Genomic DNA, 18,822 nt, shown 5'->3' on the forward strand with positions numbered 1-18,822 from the left:
CTAAAGGTGTGCACCACCATGTCTGTCTTCTTGGTTTTCTTTGAATCTCTTGTTCCTTCTTTGGCTTGTATCCTGTTTACTTAAGAAAATGCCTCCATCTGACTGGTCTATGGGCAAATCTATGGGGATATTTTCCTTATTGATGACTGATGTTAGAGAAAAAGGCTTATTTCATTGAAGATTTTACAATCCATCATGAAGGGAAGGGAAGACAGGAACTCAGGGCAGGAACCTGAAGGCAGGAACCGGAGGATGATGGTTGCTTACTGGCTTGCTCAACCTGCTTTCATAACCCAGGACCAACTACCCAGAAGTGGCACTACCCACAGTGGTCTGGACCTTCCCACATCAATCATTAATGAAGAAAAACTGCAAGCCAGGCTGATGGAAGCACTTTCGCCACTTTGGTTTAAGAACCAAACATCTGTTCACATCAGGCCACCAACAGCAGATCAAAGAAATGGCTCCATCAAGTAGACCTTGGAGAATCAATTGATTGATTGGGATTATCTAATGGAACATGAGAGTCAAAGGCAGCTGTTCACTTTTGGAAAGACCACCACCGTGTGCATTGTACAACCATGGTACAGATGAAAATAATACTTGACGATTTTTTTTTTTGTGGTGATGCTGGGGATTGAACCCAGGACCTTGCACCTTCTAGGCAACTATTATACTTCAGAGCTATATCCCAGGCTCTTGCTTGGCAATTTAAGAAGCCCTGGCTGAGGATATAAGTCAACAGGACCCTATATGTTCATTCCACGGAACTTAAAGGAAAAGGGGGGGCAGTTAAAAGCGAAGTGCTGAGCCATGGTGCGTGTTGGGAAAGATACTGTCGCGTGTAGGATCTTTTCATCTCACTCAGTGTTAGGGTCCAGGAATCGCCAAAGAATGATACCCCAGACTCAAATAGTATGCAAAAGCAAAGAACATTTATTCAGCTGAATTTCCTGCATACAGGAGTCTCCCCACTAGGAACTAGAGACTTCTAGTGGATTCTCAGGCTCAGCTTTTATTGTCAGTTAGGAGGAATTCCAGGGAGGATGTGTGCCCTTTTGCCTGGATTGGTTAGCTCTGTCTCTAGGGTTCTGACTGATTCTGCTATTGCTTAGGTTCTGGAGATTTCCCAGGAGGCCACTTACTCATTCTAGCTACCTATTCTAATTTCAGGCCAGATGACAAGGTGTCCTCACACTGCCTGCCCACAGGTGTGGTTGGCTGACCACAGGTTCCCCGATCCAGGTTCTCATTTCTGAGAAACAGAAACTTAGGATTGGTCTCCAAAACTGCAGGTTTGTAGCCTGTCGTGGAGTCACCCTGGCGCTGGGTAACCAAGCCCCCTCATCCCTCCTCTGATTAGTAACTGAATCAAATCATTGATTCATCAGTTATTTTTCCCAAGATCATAGTCATTGGTTGGCCAAGGGATTAATTGGGACCTAAGAGCCATATGTTATTTGCAAAACATGGGCCTTTTTGACTTAGCATCTCAGCTATAAGGTGGGACAAAAATGGACACCATAATTTTCTTCTGTAACTGCTTCCTGCTGGCATTAGGAGGTTGTCAAAGGGGCCCAGGGAGGCTGATATGCTGGGCAATGGGGCATCTATCAGAAGCACGGGATCAGGTGACCCAGCTGAAAGACAGGAAACCACCGTATCCACTGAGCTGGTTAATCACCAGCTTTCAGCAAGTCAGAAGTCAGCAGCGTGCAGCCCTCAGGTGGTCCCTGGATGTCAGCCCGGTGAAAATCTGTTTGGGCACAGAAGTTAAGAAATCCCAAGGCCAAGGGGAAAGCCCTGTTTTTTAAAGACAGGCAGGTATACTTTCCTGGAGTCCATTTGATCTGTGGCAAACAGACCCAAGTCTTAGGACTCGTGAATCCCTGAAGCTTATGTGAACTGCAGTTCACAAAAGGATGTACATTAGTATCTACCATTGCATTGAAAGCCACATTTTAGAAAACGTAGTTAACAGGTATCTGTAAGATAACACAAGGAGATGCATGCCTTTGAGACCTAGTAAAACTATAGGTTTGGGTCAAAAGGCACAGATCATTCTTTTCTCAGTCCAGAGGGCTAGATATACAGATTGTACAGAGATGTTCTTAGCATGATAAGAAGTACCTATAAGTCACTCAGAAGACAACCAAAGGGAATTTAAACTCTTCAGCTTCTGACTGAATTGCAAACTCCCCGTGTTCTATTAGCTTATCAGAACTCCATTGATCAGAGTTAAATATTTTTTTTGGTTTTGGTTTTGGTTTTGGTTTTGGTTTTGGTTTTGGTTTTGGTTTTGGTTTTGGTTTTGGTTTTCCAGACAGGGTTTCTCTGTGTAGCCCTGGCTGTCCTGGAACTCACTCTGTCGACCAGGCTGGCCTCGAACTCAGAAATCCACCTGCCTCTGCCCCCCAAGTGCTGGAATTAAAGGCGTGTGCCACCACGGCCTGGCTAAAATTTTTAACTTTTGAAACCTTAGTATAATAATTGCACAGATGAGGGAAAGAAGCCTGAAACATTTCCATTTTTCAGATACCTTAAGTCTTTCTTATACCTCTACGACTTGCCTTTGCACACCTTAGATAACTTTCAGACCCTCCGAATGCACCCATGCTTTCCTATTTTACTGAGAACAGCTACTGCAAAGCAGGTTACATAAAGGAACAGTAAAAAACGGAGCTACATCTGTGTAGCGGTGAGTAGTTAAACAGCTTAGAGATCCCATCAGGTAATGGAGCGTCTAGCCACCTGCCAGAGCTCTCTGTATACACAAGTGAAACACACACACACACACACACACACACACACACACGTCAGCTTAATTTTTAATATGCCTAATTAGCCCAATGGCTGAGAATCTCCTGGACCGCCCTGTGGCTAGCACACACTCCCCTCTGGTAATCCTTAGTTAACATTTTCTAAATCTGTATTTTATCTTTGCTGCCCCAGACTCAGTCAGGGGAATAGCCCCTGTGGCCACTTACCCTGATTCTTACATTTCAGCAGGACCTTACATCTGATTTCTGCTCCCTCCGGCCACACCCCCATCCCTCATGGTGATCACCCTTGGTCCCTTGTCCATACAATCTAAAAGTCCCACCTCCATCTCCCTGCCAGCCATTGTATGGCAATTAAAGCCAGCTGTGGGCAGGGATCGTCAGCATCTGGAAGCATGGCTTTTGGGAACCAAATGAAGACAAATCATTAGAACCAGTCCCCAACACATCTGAAACTTGTTTATATTTTAATTTGAAGCCTCTCAGTAAAGCAAACCTGTCTGCCCTTTTAAAAACAAGAGGCCTAGCAGATTTGGGCAGAGGCAGTCTTTGGCTATCAAGCCTAGAAGATCAAGAAGCTGTTCCCGTGGAGGAGGACCGTGGAGGAGGACCGTGGAAGACTGAGCTCACCATGTCTTAAGCAGCGTGTGGCGATCAGTTCTCTAGTTGTCTTTTGTTTGTCCACAGTTCAGGCCAGGCCCTGGCAGTGGGCGGGGCATTGGGGCAGTTATGCCCAGTGGTTATTATACCACAATTCAGGCAGCATCCTCATCAGCCACATAAGAATAGGCACTGGGCGCCAGGGAGATGATCCAATTTGTAAGGTACTTGCTACATGAACTTGAGGATCTGAGTGTGATCGTCTAGATTACACGCCAGAAACCTGGAGGACATTGTATGCTCCTGTAATCCCGGACTGGTGAGGCAAAGGTAGGAAAATTCCTGTTCCTTGCTGGCTGGCCAGCCTGGTTCCATCAGTCAGCTCCTCCAGGTCCAATGAGAGACGCTGCCTCCAAAAATAAGGTGACGGCCACAAGAAGACCTACAGAGACAACTAACCTGGCCCATGGGGGAATCCCAGAGACTCAACCACAAACCAGTGAGCATGCAGGGGCTGTACCCTAGGTCCCCTACACAGTTGTAGCCGATGTGCAGCTTGGTCTTTATGTGAGTCCCCTAACAATTGAAGTGGGGGCTGCCTCTGACTCTGTTGCCTGCCATTGGATCCCCTTCCTCTAGCTGGACAGCTGTGTTGGGCCACAGTGGGAGAGGATGCACTTAGTCCTGCTGTGATTGGATGTCCCAAGAAGAGTGGTACCCAAGGTGGTTTCTCTGAGGAGCAGGGGAGAAGGTGATGGGGGAAGGGATTTGTAAGGGTGGAACTGGGTGGAGAAGAGGGAGGGGGCTGTGATTGGGATGTAAAGTGAATAAATAATTAATGAAAAATAAGGTGGCAGGCCAACAGCATGACTCAGTGGATAAAGGGGCTTGTGACCAAGCCTGACATCTTGAGTTCGATCCCTGGAGCCAACATAGTGGAGGGAGAGTCTGGTTCCTGCAGGTTTTCCTCTGACCTCTGCACGCGCGCACACACACACACACACACACACACACACACATACACGCTCCAAATAAAAATGACTGGGTTGAAAAGATGGCTCAGCCATTAAAGGTTAGGCTCACAACCAAAAAAATTATTAAATAAATACAAAAATAAAAATATGACAGGGAGCAGCTGAAGCATGAGTGGTGGTTTGAGTGAGAATGGCCCCTTATTATTATTATTATTATTATTATTATTATTATTATTATTATACTAATACTCAGTCAGCAGGGGGCAGAACTGTTTGAAAGGATTAGAAGGATTGGGAGCCGTGGTCTTGTTGAAGTATGTCACTGTAGAGGAATTTCCCTTAATTATCTGGTTGGCTAATAAAGAGGACACATAACTAATCACTGGGCGAAAATGAGGAGGCGGGTTTTCCAGGCAAGACAGGGAGAGGAGGGTAAGAGGAGTTGGAGGAGACAGCGAATGTGGGAGGAGAACAGAGGGAGAGTTGTTGGAAGGAAGATGGAGCAGAAGCATTTGGCCTGGAGAAACTGCAAGTAGCAGGGATTTCATAGCTGGGGAAGAAAGTGGTGTAGAGGCGCATCTGACCAATATAGGTGTACCGTTTATCAATATATAACTGAGTTGCATTTTCCTTGCATGGGCTTACTGTGGTTGGAGATTTACCACATGTCACTGTATTGAGGTTTCAAAATCTCATGCCGAGCCTGGCGTGTCTCTCCCTGCTGCCTGACAATCAGGATGTAAATCTCTCAGCTCCAGAGCCACGCCTGCACGCATGCCACCACAAGCTCCACCATCACAGACTCGTGTTCTGAAACTGTAAGCAAGCCTCTAGTCAAATGCTTTCTTTTCGAAAACTTGCCTTGGGCATGGTAGCTCTTTACAGCTATAATCCCGTGACAAAGACAACACCCAACATTCACCTCTGTCTTCCACACATGTGCATGTGAACATGTATACATACCTACTGTTTTGGTTAGGGTTTTACTGCTGTGAACAGATACCATGACCAAGGCAAGTCTTATAAAAAAACAACATTTAATTGGAGCTGGCTTACAGATTCAGAGGTTCAGTCCATTATCATCAAGGTGGGAGCATGGCAGCATCCAGGCAGGCATGGCATAGGCAGAGCTGAGAGTTCTATGTCTTCATCCAAAGGCTGCTAGTGGAAGACTGACTTCCAGGCAACTAGGGTGAGGATCTTATACCCACACCCACAGTGACACACCCATTCCAACCAGGTCACACCTGTTCCAACAAGGCCACACCTTCAGATGGTGCCACTCCCTGGTCCAAGGATATACAAACCATCACACCTACCAAAAAAAAAAAAAAAAAAAAAAAGGATAGGCACTGGACTAGGTGTGGACATGCCTAGCCTACAGTGCCAACATTTAGAAGGCAGAAGTAAGAGGATCACCACAAGTTCAAACCCAGTCTGGTCTATGTAGTGAGTTCTAGGCAATCGGGGTTAAAAGTGCCATCCTGGGGCTGGGGCAGTTTCTTAGCTGTAAGAGCATGTACTGTAACTGCAGAAGAGCTGAACCCAAGTCCCAGGAACCACATTAGATGGCTCCTGGAACTCTAGTTCCAGGGCAGAACCTATGTGGGTACCTGTGTACCCATGTGTACTCATGTGTACATACTTATACTTAATTAAAAATAATAATACTTTTTTTTTGACACAGGGTTTTTCTGTGTAGCCCTGGATGGCCTAGAACTCAATTTGTAGACCAGACTGACCTCAAGCTCAGGGATTTTTCTACCTCTTTTTTTTTTTTTTTAAGATTTATTTATTTATTATATACACAGTGTTCTGCTTGCATATATGCCTGCATGTCAGAAGAGGGCACCAGATCCCACTACAGATGGTTGTGAGCCACCAGGTGGTTGCTGAAAATTGAACTCAGGACCTCTGGAAGAGCAGTCAGTGCTTTCAACCTCTGAGCCATCTCTCCAGCCCCCTAACTCTATTATTAAAGTGTTGGGAATAAAGGCAGGTGCCATCATGTCTGTGACCCTCCCTGCCCTTGGGGTCCTGGAACTCACTCTGTAGACCAGGCTAGCCTCAAACTCACAGAGATCCTCCTGTCTCTGTCATCCAGTGCTGGGATTAAAGATGTATGCTACCACACCTGACAATTTTTAAATTTAAACTTTATTTCATGTATATGAGTGAAAGACAAAAATCATATGAATGTGATTAAGTTACAATAATCAGAGCTTATTAAAAATTCCTTGGGTCAAAATTAAGTGCATCAGGCTAGAGAGGTGGCTCAAAGGGCAAAGGAAGCCCCGTGAGTTATATATGGTGAAGAAGGCACACCAGGACCAGCTGCAGGGAGACAGATCAACTTTACTTGGGGTGATTCAAGGCTTCTATAGTTTCGGGGAATGGGAAAGTAGAAACATCCAAGATGGGCAGAGGTCATTGACTAAAGACTGAGGGTACCAAAATGTCTCATTAGCATGGGGAGCATTTCAGGAATCTCGGGTGCTAGCTGAATGAGGTCTTCTCAGGAGAAAGGAAGTTGAGCTTAGGCTATATGGGGGGTTTTGAACTCCCCATGCAAGGTCAGAGAAGGGGAATCCCTGACAATGAAGGGGGTCCTCCATATTGCACTGAGCCCTAGAAGGCTCTCTTGTCAATGGTGGAGTTCAACTTTAATTAGCAGTTTTCCCACACATGTCTTAACAGGTTATCTCAATTTATCTCATTCTGTTACATGGTTAGATTTCCCCATTCCTCGTGTGTGTGTGTGTGTGTGTGTGTGTGTGTGTGTGTGTGTGTGTGTCTGCCTGCCTGCCTGTCTGTCTGTCTGTCTGTCTGTCTGTCTGTGGTGGGGCCAGAAGTCAACTTCAACTGTCTTTCTCTGTCACTGTCCTCCTTATTTTTTTCATACAGGCTCTCTCACTGAACTTGGAGCCTATAGTTTTGGCTAGATCAGCTGGCCAGCAAACACTGAGGATCTGCTTCTCCCCACCGTCCCACTTCTACTACTGAGGTTACAAGGCACAGGCTGCCATTTCTGCTTTCACATGTGTGGAGTGCTGAATTCAGTTGTCCATGCCTGCATATCAAGCATTTTACCCACTGAGTAATTTTTGGTTTTGTTTTGTTTTGTTTTGTTTTATTTTGTTTTGTTTGAGACAGGGTCTCAGTGTATAGCCCTGGTGGTCCAGGAACTCACTCTGTAGACCAGGCTAGCCTCAAACTCACAGAGATCCTCCTGTCTCTGTCTTCCAGTGCTGGGATTAAAGATGTATGCTACCACACCTGGCAATTTTTAAATTTAAACTTTATTTCCTGTATATGAGTGAAAGACAAAAATGATATGAATGTGATTAAGTTACAATAATCAGAGCTTATTAAAAATTCCTTGGGTCAAAATTAATTGCATCGGGCTAGAGAGGTGGCTCAGCAATTAAGGGCACTGACTGCTCTTCCGAAGGTCCTGAGTTCAAATCCCAGCAACCACATGGTGGCTCACAACCATCCATAATGAGATCTGGTGCCCTCTTCTGGTGTGTCTGAAGACAAATACAGTGAACTTACATATAATAATAAATAAATCTTTGGGCTGGAGCGAACAGGGCTGGAGGGAGTGGAAGTCCTGAGCTCAATTTCCAGCAACCACATGATGGCTCACAACCATCTGTACAGCTAGAGTGTACTCATATACATACATACATAAATAAATTTTTTAAAAATTTAGACCCAAGCAGTGGTGGCGCATGCCTTTAATCCCAGCACTTGGGAGGCAGAGGCAGGTGGATTTCTGAGTTCGAGGCCAGCCTGGTCTACAGAGTGAGTTCCAGGACAGCCAGGGCTACACAGAAAAACCCTGTCTGGAAAAACAAACAAACAAACAAAAATTAAGTGCATTGATATAAAACTAACCAAAGGTTCCCAGGTTTTCCAGGCCAGAGCTTCCCGAGTAGCTGAAATGTCGTCAGGGGGGGTCACGTGACTAGGAAGGATATCCAGAAGAGCAGCTCTTTCTTGATATCACCCAAGTAATTCCTGATGAGAGTTAGTACTGTGGCACGTAAACCGCCACATCTGGAAAAGAAGCCGCTACAGAGGTGGACATGATGGCACTCGCCCTCACCCCAGCATGTGAGAAGCAGGAGCAAGTGGATCTCTTATCATTTGAGGCCAGCCTGGTCTACAGAATGAGTCCCAGATCACTCAGGTCTGCATAGTAAAACCTTGTCCCAAAAAATAAAAAATAAAAAGATACAATTGCTCGGTGGGTGGTTAAAAGCATTCTGGCTCTTGCAGAGGATCTGAGTTCAATTCCCGGCTCCCATGTCTTCGCAGCTCATGCCTACCTGAAGCTGCATTTCCAGGGGGATCCAATGCTTCTGCCCACCCAGAGATGCATCATATGAAACAAAAACAGAGCTTTTTCAAAAAGCCACAGCAGCGGAAAAGGAGACCGTTACAGTTAGATGTCTCATCGAGGGTGTCAAGACTGACACCACAGTCTTGTTGAGACTAAGGCGTCGGAACATCTTTTGTCCTAAATATTATCTAGAAATTAACAAAGACCACAGTCATTCTGGGTTCCACATTTGTTGGCATTCCAAATTCCCTTCTTGAGAAACATCAGATGTCCCCATATCCATGTCACAAATCCATTTGTGTCACCATGTGACCTCCAGCAGCTAACTCTGAAGCAGACAGAAGTCTGGACTCTGCCTTAAGTCTGGACTCTGTCTTCAAGACCTGGTGTGGACAGGCATGGGCTGAATCCATACCTCATGATACCTAAACATATTAACAAGGCAGATGGGCGTCAACAGGACAGTGTTATGTTGTGGCAGGAAATATGGGCAGCTGCCACGGACAGACCATTTTATCTAGGAGCTTGCATCTTAACGTTTCAGTATGAAGACAATAGAATAATCCAATCAGGTAGACTTAGCATACTTTACCATACTGCATCCCAAAAGTTCCAGTTTTGTTGATGTCTTGGTCAGTGTTCTATTGCTTGTGAAGGAACACCCTGACCACAGCAATTATAAAAGAAAGCACTTAATTGGGGCTGGCTTCCAGTTCACAGGTTTTAGTTCATGCTTGTCACGGGGCAGCAGGGTGCAGCAGCAGGCAGGCAAGCATGCTGCTGGAGAAGTTGAGGGTTCTGTACTGGGATCAGCAGGCAACAGGAAGAGTGAATGAGCCTCGGGGCCTCATTTGAGCTTCTAAAACCGAAAAGCCCTCCCTGCCTCAGTGACACACTTTTTTCCAACAAGCCATATCTACTCCCATGAGGCCACACTTCCTAATAGTGCCACTTCCTGTTGACCAAAGCATTCAAATCTCTGAACCTCGGGGGCCCATTTTTATTCAGGCTGCCACAGTTGGCAAACCTGCGCCATCTCTTTGAATTTAGGGTTACCTTTGTGTTTGACTCAAGACTTTCCAGTCTGGATAAAGTCCCACAGATGTTGTCTCTGATTCAGAAATTTTTAACATGGTATGTTACATTTATCTGACTTCTCTACCTTTGAGATTCCTTCTTGATTTCAGCCTCCCCAGGCTCCTTTTTAGTCTGCAAGTTTGTTTAACGTCTTTAATGAAGAAACTGCTGAAGAAATTGAGGGTGAAGTGCATCTCATATTTTCAAAGAGTGTCTCAAAAAATGGCCAAATGGCAGAGTCTGGAGGTGTAGGTATTGGGTTTATTTGTTTATGTGCTGTGTGACTGTATGCATGTGTAGGGTTTTGTGTGTGTGTATGTGTGTTTAGGGACATACAGGTAAAAGCCACATGCACACACACACACACACACATACACACACACACACACACACACACACATACACACACACACACACACACACACACACACACACGAGTCCACATGCACATAGACATACACATTACACATACACAAACTCAATACTTACACCTCCAGAGACATCTCTCAACTCCTCCATTTTGCTAAGAACCTTCAGAAATCAGCCTGTATCTACCTCCCCAGTGCTGGAATCACAAGCCTGCACCACTGTGCCTAGCTTTTTTGTATTAGTTCTGAGCTCATGTATATGTGTTGAAGTAAGACTTTTTGGACAGTCTACATTTACCTAAAGTAGCAAATACATTCTTTAGAAAATGATTTATTTTAAAAATAGAGACATATTTTTAAAATGAACTTATATTTGTTTGTTTGTTTGTTTGTACATTATACTCTGCCAAGTTCCTCTGCTTACCCATATGTCCTTGAGAGACTATCCTAGCCTGAAGGATAGTCATAGATACTATGTATCAGAAACTTGCCACACGCTCATTTATGGTCATTATTTATCTTCCTGGAATTGATCATGCTTTCTGTTGCTTGCCTTTAAAAGACACTGAGAAAATACACTTGCTACTGGTGTGGTGTTGACCAGCAGCCCTCTCATATCTGCCTCTTGCATCTTCTTTCTGCCTTTCCTATAATCATCTTCTCTCCCTCAGTCATGGTTTTTGTATTGACCAACTGGCTGCCTCCTGCACCCCTTGTTCAACTCCAGTGATACTGAGTCAAGCAGGTAGCCAAAGGGGCACTGAAGGCTGTGAAGGTGGCTGGCATTACACCATGGGTCCACCACACCCAGATGAAGAAAACCATGGATGCTGCTGCCAAATGGACTGTCTCTAGACTATGAATTCATTGAAATTAAGGTTTCTTTGTACCTTCTACTCCCTACTCTACTGCCCCATCCTGAGACTTGTGTTTGGTATAAATACAGGATTATGGGAAAATCCCCACTACCCTCAAGCCTAGACCTGGGAACTGAGACAGATACAAGGAAGATGTTAGCTAGTGTGACCACAGAGCAGTAACACATGTTTATCTTGACCTGGGCTCACTAATACTCACTTTAATATGTGGATTATAAAACTAAGACTTCCTGAAATTGTCCTTTAAAAAGGATTCTTGTAGCCAGGCAGTGGTGCTACATGCCTTTAATCCCAGCACTTGGGAGGCAGAGGCAGGTGGATTTCTGAGTTCGAGGCCAGCATGGTCTACAGAGTGAGTTTCAGGACAGCCAGGGCTACGGGCTACACAGAGAAACCCTGTCTCAGAAAAAAAAAAAAAAAAAAAAAAGGATTCTTGCTTTTAAAAACAAGAAAAATCCGGAGAATCAAGCTATAGGCCACAGAAACGGACCCTGGGGATAAAATTAATCAATCCTAGCCAAAAATCATCCAACCCCAACCCCTATACTACATAGGATAGGGATAGGAACTAATCAGACTGTCTGCTCATTGACAAAACTCACTGTGACTGGACATCCCAAATTAATGTTAGAGGACTTATAAGTCTAAAACTTGTCTGATAGCCAAAACCTTTAATCTAGGAATGTCTCTTCTTCTGATGCCCGTTGTTCTAACTTGTGAACTCATCTGGACAGCAGCAGGGTTGCTGAATCCCTGAGACGACACAGTGGTCATGTGCGAATTGTTTGACCAAGTGTGCCAAAATAGGGACCTAGAGTTATGAAAACAACAGATTCCCTTGCAGAAATGACTTCTCATGAGATAAAGAAAACTATGCACTGCGCAGGCACACAAGTCTTCCAGGCGCATGCACGAGAGGGAGCGCGCACCTGTAAGGAGCCGCCCTCACATTCGCCATTACAAGATGGCGCTGATGGCACTGGCACCCGTGTAATCAAACCATCTGTGCATGCGCCGGGGTAGTTTCCCACCCCATGTGCTCTGCCTTCCCCGTGACGACAACTCCGGCCGATGGGCTGCAGCCAATCAGTAAGCGACACGTCCGAGGCGGAGGACAGTCCTCCATAAAAGGGACGGGTTTCCGCCACGATCTCTCTATCTCTCTCTCTCTCTCTCTCTGGCTCTCTTCTCCACTGGCTTCTGAAGGGGTAAGCAATAAAGCTTGTGCCGCAGAAGATTCCGGTTGCCCTGAGCGTGTTCTTACCAGGGGGAACAAAAGCGTGGGCAATACGCACCCTGTCCCATCTTGTAGAGTCCGAGAACTGAGGAGGCTGGAGAGGAGTGGCCGGAGCCGCAGGGTGAGGCTTCTGGAAAGTAGCTGAGGGAGCTGGTCAGCGGGACAGAGTATCCGTCTTTCTGTGTCCAGCAGTGTGACTCACCATGGATAATCTGTCCTCAGAGGAAGTTCAGCTGCGGGCTCACCAGGTTACTAATGAGTCTCTGGAAAGCACAAGGAGAATCCTGGGTTTAGCCATTGGGTCTCAGGATGCAGGAATCAAGACCATCACTATGCTGGATGAGCAAGGGGGACAACTAAATAGAAGAAGGCATGGACCAAATAAAGACATGAGAGACATGAGAGAGGCAGAGAAGACTTTAACAGAACTCAACAAGTGTTGTGGCCTCTGCGCCTGCCCTTGTAATAGGACAAAGAACTTTGAGTCTGGAAAGAACTATAAGGCAACATGGGGAGATGGTGGCGACAACTCACCTAGCAATGTAGTATCTAAGCAACCGAGCCGGATTACAAATGGTCAGCCTCAGCCAACTCAGGAGCAGCCAGTGGTGGATACATTAAACGTATAACTAATGAAGCCAGAGAAGATGAGATGGAAGAGAACCTGGCTCAAGTGGGCAGCATCCTAGGCAACCTAAAGAACATGGCTCTGGATATGGGCAATGAAACTGATGCTCAAAACCAGCAAATACAGAAGATCACAGAAAAGGCTGACACAAACAAGAATCATATAGACATTGCCAATACAAGAGCAAAGAAATTCATTGATAGCTAAAGCCCTGCTGTACTTCTTTACCTGTTAACTCAGTTCTCTAGCTCCGCTGAGTCATTTCTTATTCAGAGTTTGAAAGGCTGTGAGAAGGAGCGGAGGAGGAATGCCTCTCTACTTTCTTACTTTGTCTTTTGGGGGTAGGTTCTTGCTCAGGCTTCCTTACAGTCTTTCTCAGTCACTCTCATAGGCTTCTTTCCATACATCACTGTCTCTTCATCTCATCATTTAGCTTCCTTTTGTGTTCAAGATTTGGAAGCATTGCCAAAGAGCCATGAAAGAGGCAGCTGTATAAGTATCTTTTGTCATTATTGGTTGGTTGGTTTGGTTTTGGTTGGTTTGGTTTTGGTTTTGTGGTAAAAAGCAAGAGGAAGGAATAGGAAATAAAGCTGACTCATTAAAGAAACTACAGGTCAGCCGGGCGTTGGTGGCGCACGCCTTTAATCCCAGCACTCGGGAGGTAGAGGCAGGTGGATTTCTGAGTTCGAGGCCAGCCTGGTCTACAGAGTGAGTTCCAGGACAGCCAGGGCTACACAGAGAAACCCTGTCTCGAAAAACCAAAAAAAAAAAAAAAAGAAAGAAAGAAACTACAGGTCACAAAAAAAAGAAGAAAGAAAGAAAGAAAGAAAGAAAGAAAGAAAGAAAGAAAGAAAGAAAGAAAGAAAGAAAGAAAGGAAGAAAGGAAGAAAGAGAAAGAAAGAAAAAGAAAGAAAGAAAGAAAGGAAGAAAGAAAGGAAGGAAGGAAGAAAGGAAGAAAGAGAAAGAAAGAAAGAAAGAAAGAAAGAAAGAAAGAAAGAAAGAAAGAAAGAAAGAAAGAAAGAAAGAAAGAAAACTATGCATGGCCTGTGAAAAACAAAACCAAAAAACCCTCTTGTTTCTATGCTAATTGATCAAGAAAATTTGATCAAAAAATTGCCATGGTTAAAAAAAGAGAGATTGAGAAAAAAAAACATAGAAATAAACCAGATTATACCAGTCTCTGCCCTCTTGGTCCCTCTGGCTAACTGCTCTGCTATCATCCTGGCTGGACCTTAAATTCTCATTCTGATTGGATTAATGGCAGGCCAGCGCATTTTACCTTATATGACCAATTATGGATCAGCTCAGTAAAATTAATGGTCCTTGGGACCACCTCCACCTCAATAGAACTGGATGAGTCCATGATTTGACTCATTCACTAAGACTAATTAGGAATGTAATAGAGCCCAGACCTTAGCACAACTGACTCCATGATGGAAGTACCATTCAGACTGTCAAAGTCTGCACATAGACACAGCACCACCTGCCAAAACAAAGACCTAGTCCGTCAAAGCCCATCCTTGGGGGAAAGTCTCTAGCTGCACAAACCTTGCTGTTTGGCTTCTACAGTTCTGCTTCTGGATAACTATCCTTGTTAACTAAAGTATGTTAGCCCAGGATATGGGTTTTGTACTTTAAAAGCTCACTCTGAAGAAGGCTTGGTGCTACTGTGGAATCTCCAACACCCAGTGCAGTCTCCAGCTGGCTAATAGAGACTGCCTATTAGCTTAAACCCATGTTTGACCAAACAGGCTGGGAATTATGGAGTGGCTGATACCCAGGCTGGCCTTGAACTCACAATCTCACAATGCTCATCTTGCCTCAGCCTTCCCAGAGCTGGGACTACAGATGTAAGCCAACACGCTCAGCTGTTTTGTTCAACATCTTAGATAGTTTGCAGAAGATTAACTGTCATCTTTGGCCACAAGTTTAGAAATAGAATAGTTTGTCAGCCCCATTCACTGAACTATCTGAACTTCATAGCCACTAAAATTTCATTGTTTTAAAATAAATGCTTTCTGTTGATTTTCAAAAGGTTTTTTTGTTGTTGTTGTTGTTGTTTGTTTTTGAGCCAGGTGGCAGTGACGCTCCCCTTTCTTTAATCCCAGCGCTCAGGAGGCAGAGGCAGGCGGATCTCTGGGAGTTTGAGGCTAACATGGTCTACAAAGATAGTTCCAGGATAGCCAGATCTACACATACACTGTCTCAAAACAACAGCCACAGAGATTTTATTTTATGTGTGTGTTTCACCTCCACATAACATCTGTGCACAACATGTGCAGTGCCTGTGGAGGCCAAAAGAGGCTAACAGCTCCCTTCAAACCAGAGTTATAGATGGTTAGGAGCTGTCATATGGGTTCTGGGAATTAGAAAGCAGCAGGCTTTCCTAACTGTTTCTTAACTCTTAGCTCTCTGTGAATCATAAACTAGAATATCTATTGTGACCCAAAACCTTGCCTTGTCGGGGTTCTTTCTGTTTTTCTCTAGAAATTGACAGACTCCAGCAGACCCTTTCATTCATTGCTTTGTGTAGTAGTTGTTGGGGTTCAGGAATTCACCCCACGAACCATACAAACATGGATCTCGGTTAAGCAAGAATAGTTTATTGAATGCACGACCCAAGACTTATTGATCGCGGCCACCGAATAAAGAACTTGGAGCGTAATTGTGGTACCAGTCTGTTCTTATCACAGGCTTTTTTTATAGGAAACACCAAGTTCAGAAGTTCAGAAGGCAAGGCTGACTAGACCAAGAATTACCAGCTAGCTTTTAAGCTGATTGGTCCTGAGTGAGAAAAGGGGTGGTGGATGGGTGGTGAACAGGGGAGTCTCGGAGCACTGAGGTGACAGAGCGTGAGAATTACAACCATCGTGCTATGCCCTTTTAGGAGAAGTTGTCAGTGTCATCTGTGGGTAATTACCTGAGAACCTGAACTGAATTTCATCTTCTGAGCAAAATGGAGACTGAATACAAAATGGCTGCAGTTGTGTTCAAAGGAGCTGGCCTCCACAGTAGCTGAAGGAGGGAGCCTATAGACCGTTTCCCACAATCCCTTAACTGCTACTTTCCAGTCAGGATCCACCAGAGGGAGAGACTCTGATGAGAAATTAGAAAAGCAGGAAGAAGAAAGACGTAGTCTGCCAGGTTCTGACAGTGGAGACGATTCTGGCCACCCCATCAGCACCAGGAATGGGTATAACTGGGTTTCAGGAGTCCCGGTAGGTCCAGCTCTGCCTCCGGCAATTCTACACCAACAGTGGGTGGGCACTAGCATGAAGCTGCTGATCCACCAAGCTTGCCTCCTGGGATCCACAAGGCTCACACCTCCAGTTTTGTTTCTCTTACCCTACTCCCTCTCCTTCCTCCCTCCCTCCCTCTCTCCCTCCCTCTCTCTCTCCCTCTCTCCCTCCTCTCACTTCTCTGTCTCCCTCTCTCTGTCTCTCTGTCTCTGCCTCTCTCTCTGTGTCTCTGTCTCTCTCTCTCTGTCTCTCTCTTTGAGACAGGGTTTCTCCATGTAGGCCTGGCTGTCCTGGAACTCGCTTTGTACACCAGGCTGACCTTGAATGTGCAGAGACCCACCTGCCTCTGCCTCCTGAGTGCTGGAATAAAGGATGTGCACCACCACGCCCAATTCTCCTAGCCTCCTCTTGTGTTTATAACCATTTCCCTATTTTAAATCTTAACTGGGAGCTGGGGAGACAGCTCAGTGGGTAAAAACACTTTCCATGGCAGCCTGATGACCTAACTTGAATTCCTGGAACCTATGTTTAAAAAAAAAAAATGGATACAGTGGTAGGCATCCATAATCCCAGTACTTCTGCAATGAGATGTGAAGACAGAACCACTGGCCACTCTGGTGACAACGCAGTGCAGTGACAAGAGTAAAAAGACTGCCTAGGCCAGGTAGAAGTGAAAAAACAGCTCTTCAAAGTTGTTTTCTCTCTCTCTCTCTCTCTCTCTCACACACACACACACACACACACACACACACACTCACACACACACACCATGGCATACACATGACCCCACCACACAATTAAAAAGCATCTGATTGAACTATCTAAAGTATCTGTCTTTAAAAATATTTTGCCTTCATGTGTGCAGTGCCAAAAAAAAAAAAAAAAAAAAGCCAGAAGGCAGCATCAGATCACTTGGAATTGGAGTTGCAGTTTGAGACTCCATGTGGGTGCTAGGAACCAAATTAGAGCCCTCTGCAAGAGCAGCAAGTGTTCCTGAGCACTGGGCCATCTTACCAGCCCTGGACATCTGTTTTCTCTCATGAATTCAGGCCTTGGCGAGATTCTTGATCAGCTTTCCTTTCATTGCCTTTCTTTCTTCCCTGGAGGGAAACATGATTGTCAGGCTTCAAGTGTTCATTTTAACGGTGGTCTCAAAATTTTTTAAATTGCACATTGAAGCCAGGCATGGTGGCGCATGCCTTTAATCCCAGCACTCGGGAGGCAGAGACAGGCGGATTTCTGAGTTTGAGGCCAGCCTGGTCCACAGAGTGAGTTCCAGGACAGCCAGGGCTACACAGAGAAACCCTGTCTCAGAAAAAAAAAAAATTGCACATTGAAGCAATAAAACCTTTTATCATTTAAAGCAATATATGCATGACTACTTGCAAATTATATACTTGTTTTGCTTTTACAATGCATCTATTAAATATGACTAACTGGGGGCTAGAGAGAGACCTCAACAGGTAAGAGCATAGCTAGTGTTTTCTATTTGTTTTGGTTTTTGTTTTCCTTTTTCTTTTTGTTTTGGCACAGGGTTTGTCTGTGTAACAGCCCTTGGCCATCCTGGAACTCCCTCTGTAGACCAGGCTAGAATCAAACTCAGAGATCTGCCTGCCTCTGCCTCCCCGGTGCTGGGACTAAAGATGGGTGCCACCACATCTGTCGAGCACATGCTATTCTTGACGAGGAGCTGAGTTCTGTTGCCAGCAGCCGCCTGCAATTCCAGTTCTGGGGAGTCTGAAGCTCCCCGACTTCCGCAGGTACCGCGCTCACACATGGTGCACATAAATACACAAAGGTAAAAAGATGTACGTGTCAAAACCTTCTGAAAATTAGCAACACAGGAGCTAGAGATGTGCAGCTCCGGGCTAGGAAGGATGCTTTCTATGACAACAGCATGGGCTCAGTTCTCAGAGCTAGCATGCAAACCTAAACTTTTGTATGTTTGTTACAATTTTACTAATGCCTTTTAAGTGTTTTTTATCTCTGTGTGTGATGTGCATCTTCTACAGCAATGTCTTATGAGGTGTCTTCCGGTCTCAAATTCCTTGTGTAGCCAAGAATAACTTTTTTGAGTTCCTTTTCCTCAAGTAATGGGATTGCAGCACCATTAGACCTGGGTCCTTGTTTAGAGACAGAATCTGGCTATATTACCCTGGCCAACCTTAAACTCACTATTACCCTGGACAGCTTTGAACTCACTATGTAATCCTGGCCTTGAACTCACTATGTTACCTTGGCTGGTTTTGAACTCACTATGTAACCCTGGCCAGCCTTGAATTTGTGGAAATCCTACTGCCTTTGCCTCACAAGTGATAGGATTATAAGTGTGAGCAACCTTGCACAGTGAGTATTTAATTCTGTTTTGATAGAACATTTACTACCCGTAGAGTGTTCAGCTAAGACATTTGTTTAAGGTGCCACTGACGACCACAGGATCCATTCATTAAAACCACTAGAAACAGAGGAATGAAATGTGACTGTTTATAGTCACTGTTATAAAGCAGGTGACAAGCCGGGCGTGGTGGTGCACGCCTTTAATCCCAGCACTCGGGAGGCAGAGGCAGGCGGATTTCTGAGTTCGAGGCCAGCCTGGTCTACAAAGTGAGTTCCAGGACAGCCAGGGCTATACAGAGAAACCCTGTCTCGAAAAAACCAAAAAGGTGGTGACAGAGGACTCACCACCTTTGAAA

General features: G+C 45.0%; 1 pseudogene; it reads left to right on the forward strand.

The window, feature by feature from the left end:
* The first annotated feature begins 12,367 nt into the window (after positions 1-12,367).
* On the forward strand, positions 12,368-13,294 carry LOC110299176 (synaptosomal-associated protein 23 pseudogene; annotated as a pseudogene).
* Positions 13,295-18,822: the final 5,528 nt, after the last annotated feature.

Source organism: Mus caroli, unplaced genomic scaffold (assembly GCF_978045245.1).
Source record: "Mus caroli unplaced genomic scaffold, Mus_caroli_1 scaffold_8, whole genome shotgun sequence".
NCBI classification, from domain to species: Eukaryota; Metazoa; Chordata; class Mammalia; order Rodentia; family Muridae; genus Mus; species Mus caroli.